The 5,000-nt window shown below is 35.2% G+C and overlaps 1 protein-coding gene across 2 annotated transcripts in view; it reads left to right on the top strand.

Moving 5' to 3' along the window:
* Positions 1-5,000, top strand: part of LOC125026492 (7-dehydrocholesterol reductase-like) — an 11,181-nt gene that overhangs the window by 1,013 nt on the left and 5,168 nt on the right. The window lies entirely within an intron of this gene.

Raw genomic sequence — 5,000 nt, 5'->3', positions numbered from 1 at the left:
TTAGTATTATATTCATTGTGAAATAAAGATTTTTTGCTACTATACTTATATCAGTTGAGATAGGCTATTGAATGTCCTCCAGCTGTTATGAAAGTGATCCTGGATGTGGCACCGGGGCTCGGAGTCACTGACCTCCACCTAAGCGATAAGTTCTCGGTTGATATTGCGGATCGCTTTTCTTTAATTAATGAACCATGTATCTATATTCATAAAGGCAGCTGGTCAATCTTAAGTCTACTGATTCCATTCACTTATATAGGTATGCAGTTGTTAACCACTATGTGCCAAATCACTATATCCATTCACTATACGCTATTATCTTCTGCGTGCTTGCAGGAATTCCCTAGAAAATCTTTGTTTCACACAAAATAGGCGTTACATTGTCGGAAACGTTTTGAAAACACCGAGTCACCTATTCAATCCCTCTGTCGAATGATTTTGTCTGTCTGTGGAAAACTAGTCAACATCCTTTACCATAGTAAGTAAAAGTGAGTTTATTATTATTGCTTTTGTTGTTTTTCATCATCATCCTAATAAATGTATTATTATTATTATTATTATTATTATTATTATTATTATTATTATTATTATTATTATTATTATTATTATTATCATTATTATCATTATCATTATCATTATTATTATTGTTATTATTATTATTATTATTGTTATTATTATATTTTTGTTGTTGTTATTATTATTATTATTATTATTATCATTATCATAAATGTTATTATTATCATTATTATTATCAATATTATTGTTCTTATCATTGTTATTATCATCATTATCATTATTGCTGTTATTAGTATTAATGGTATTGTTATTCTTACTATCATTATTATCATCATTAGTAATATTGTTATTACGATTATTATTATGATTATGATAAGAATGATAATAATAATAATAATAACAACAACAATAATAATAGTAATAATAATAATAATAGTAATAGTGGTAATAATAATAATATAAATGATAATGATAATGATAATAATAATAATAGTTATAATGATAATAATAATAATAATAATGATAATAATAATAATAATAATAATAATAATAATAATAATAATAACAATGGTAATGATGATGATACAACTATTATTACTACTACAGATAATAATAATAGAAATAATAATAATCATTATTATTAATGTCATTGTTATTGTTACTATAATTATCATCATCATCATCGTCATCATCGTCATCACTGTCCTTATCATTATTATTGTATGTTTTTCTTAATAGTCAATGGTTAAAACAAATAAATGTGGTAGACATCAAAGGTCACAAAGCACTATGATAAACCACTGTTGCGAAAAGGGTAGAAATGAGTAAAGTGTGACGAATTCACACACTACCATAGGATAGTATGGTAGTGTAAAGGGCAGAAAGGAGAAGAAGATAGTGTATAGTATAAGGTAAGGGTTGCAAAAAGGGGGAAAGTAGTTAAGGGTGAAAGGCAATTAAATCAAATGGAGTTTATTTATGCGTCTGAGGGAGGAGAACAAGTTCTCAAAGGAAAAAGTAGGGGATTCCTAGGGGATGTCCAACAGTTTTGGGGATCGGGGAAGAGGACAAGTGAGGAAAAGCTGAGGTATGGGTTACAGTAAAGCGGGGACAGGATAGTAGAAAGTGTGTGACTGGAAGAGAAACATTGCATTAGGAGCATACAGGTGGATCAGAAAGTGATATGAAATAGGAATGTGTGAGGCGAGTATGGCCAAGAGTCTATTCTGATAGAATGGTACTGACGAATGGGATAGGGAAAGTTTTATGGTATGTAGTTTATTGGTGGTAAGACCAGATCAGAAAGATTGCCAGCGGGTAAAGAAGAAGGTTTTGAAGTTGGTATATGCGAAAATTTGAGTTGATGGAATGTGAACAAAGCGGCGGAGTGTACTAAGGCATCTACCTGTTCATTGCCGGGGATCCTAATATGGCTGGGTATCCAGCAAACACTGAGTTTTGTGCCGCATAGACAAATTGAACAACTGGTCTTGAATCTTGAGGGAAAGGGGGTTGATTGGCTATACAGACTATATGAGAGATAATGAATTTCTGGAGTCGGTAAATATTGTGAAGGCTGAGAAAGGGAGGGAAGATTGTGTTCTTGTGTGCAGAGGATCGCAAATGATTCAGGTGGAAGTGGAAAGTTAATATTACAGGAAGGAAAGATTACAGTGAAATTAGCGCCAGAGAGGGATTTGGAGCCCTCTGTATAAATGTGAGTACTGCAGGAGTGAGTAGAGGCATGGGCAATAAAATGAGTCAGGAGGGTGTGTGTGATTTTGGTACATCAAGAAAAAACAGAGGAACAAATACAGGAGAAAGGTACAAGCCAATGCAGGAATGTATGGCAGAAAAGGGAAGGGATTGGAGGGCTAGGGCTAAATATAGACCGCAGTGGATTGCATCAAGGTAAGCAAGAAGAGAGGTAAAGGCAGAAGAGTAGATATAGCAGCCATAGTCAAGAGTGGAGAGGATTAGGGTAGCATGAAGATTTAGGAGAGTTTTGCAGTGTGAACACCAAGACATTGGGGATGGCGGCAGGATTCTTCTTTAATGTAGAGGATGTGGTCTCACCAGGAAAATTTGGAGTAAAAAATGACACCAATGAATTTGCCTATGGAGAGGAATTAGAGTGGAGTAATGTGGTGAAACTATGATCGGAAAGGAAAGACTTCATGAATACACTCATGTTCCCTTGTATCCCATGAGAAAATAAGAAGAATGTGGTATTACTATGTAGCATCATATACCTTCTCCAAGTCGAGGAAAACAGCTAATAGGAAGTCATGGCATGCAAATGCAGTTGTGATATAAGTTTCTTACTGGTCAAGTGAATCAGCTCTTCTTCGAGGACAACAGAAGCGAAATTGAAAAGGAGAGAGAAAGCTGTTGGATTCAAGGTACCACGTAAAGCAGAAGTTTACCTTTCTTTCTAATAATTTGCATAAGCAACTAGACAGGGCAGTGGGTCAGTAGCATTGATGGAGGGTGCCGGATTTATTGGATTTCAAAAAAAGGTAGGATAAGGGCTTCAAGCCAGTGGGAAGAAAAAAAAAATTCAGTTGTCTATATACTGTTGAAAATTTCCAATAGGAAGGACAAGGAGGTAAGTGGTAGACGTCAGAGTGTACGGGAATATATACCTTCAGGGTCTTTCTTTGTGTTGTGGCACGATTGCAAAGCAGAAACGAGTTCAGCAGGATTATAGGACTCTGTAGAGGATAAGGAGATTTGAGTACATTCTTTGGCTGTTTAAATGGAAGAGACATGGGGAAAAAGGAGAGAGCCACTACAGACCTAGCCGAAATATGTGCCAAATTAAGTAGCAATTTGGAAAAGATCAGAGATGAGGGTATTCTGGATATATAGGATAGGGGCAAGGTAATTCGGATTGTGCGGTAAAGTCGAGTGGATGCTCTTTTAAATGTGATAAGGGCTGATAATTGGTTGAGAGTGTCTCACTTGTAGCGATAACTATTCCATGCTGTATGCTTCAACCGAAGTGCTTTGATGCATTCAGCACTCAGAACAGTGACTTTGAAATATGAAAGCATGTCGGAAGTGTTGAAGTGGAAGAGAAGGATGATGGGGGAAGAGGAGTAGAGAGAGAGGTAAAAATATCCTTATCTTCCCTATCAAAGCAAGAGCATTGGGGTTTGGGAGTGGAACATAGGAAGTAGGAGAAAGGTGAATAGGAAAGTGATCATTATAAGGGAGGTGGGCCAGAAATGACCTGTAATGAAAGCTTAGATGGAGGGGGAGGCAAAGAGAATGGCCAAGGCAAAAAACGATAGGGTGTGGATGTCAAAGTGAGTTGGGCAGTCTGAATTAAGAAGTACAATGTCAGTACTGGAGAGAAAGTGTTACAGGCCCTGGGAGGTAATGGTGGAATCGCCCCGAAAAGTATAGCGACAGTTGAAATCACCGACTATTAGGAAAGGCGGTAGGACTTGTGTAGTAGGACCTTTTCTTAATTTTTAAGTTTCATGAAAAAAAAATATATGTTTCTCAATTCAAGACATTTGTTCAAAAGGATCTTATTTTAAATTCGTTTTCCTTGTAGCAATATATATATTGTTTGTAAAACTCAAAGTAAATGATGAAAACAAAAAGGTTTATTTTATTGAGCATATACCAAAGTATATATATATATATAGATAGATAGATAGATAGATAGATAGATATAGATATAATTCACAAGTACAACAAGACCGTTCATGACTGGCAGCCTTTCATCTTATCAACACGACTCTCCCATCTTAGGAATTGGACAGGGGAAGGGGCGGGAGCAAATCAAGAAAAGGAAAGTGGGAGAAGAAAAGATCGTGCAAAATAAGGGAGATCCCCGACATTGAAAGTAAGACTACAGTTTCGGAATCCTCCTGGATTTTATCCTAAGACCCGAGGATGGAATCCAGGTGGATTCCGAAACTGTAGTCTTACTTTCAATAAATCTAGTTTTACATTGTGGGTTTTCTATCATTATTTGTGTAATAATAATAATAATAATAATAATAATAATTATTATTATTATTATTATTATTGTTATTATTATAATGACAGTAATGATTATAATAATAATGATAGTAATAATTATGATGATAATTATAGATCAATAACAACATGCAATGCATCCAGTGATCGATCATATTCACTTAGAATCTACAAAGTGGACTTGACGCCAGGTGGGAATTTCAGTGTGAATTTTACGCCTGTACTGCCGAATTGTGTACATGTACACATTATTGATAGATACATACGTCACATAACCACAGATGTCGCTGTTTACTTCCACACATAGGACCTTATTCTTATGTATGTATCCTGTTACCTCTTAATATGTAAGATGATCGAGAACGTCTCCGTTTAACCACACGAAGAAAAAAACAACAATACTAACAAAACAGCCATAAGTAATTAGGAACAATTCATCTCACAAACAGTAGATGTTTACATATATTCTTGCTTGAAGTGATGATAGC

This window comes from Penaeus chinensis, chromosome 6, assembly GCF_019202785.1.
Source record: "Penaeus chinensis breed Huanghai No. 1 chromosome 6, ASM1920278v2, whole genome shotgun sequence".
Taxonomy (NCBI): Eukaryota; Metazoa; Arthropoda; class Malacostraca; order Decapoda; family Penaeidae; genus Penaeus; species Penaeus chinensis.
The sequence above is the reverse complement of the archived record's forward strand: the minus strand, read 5'-3'. Positions and strand labels throughout refer to the sequence as shown.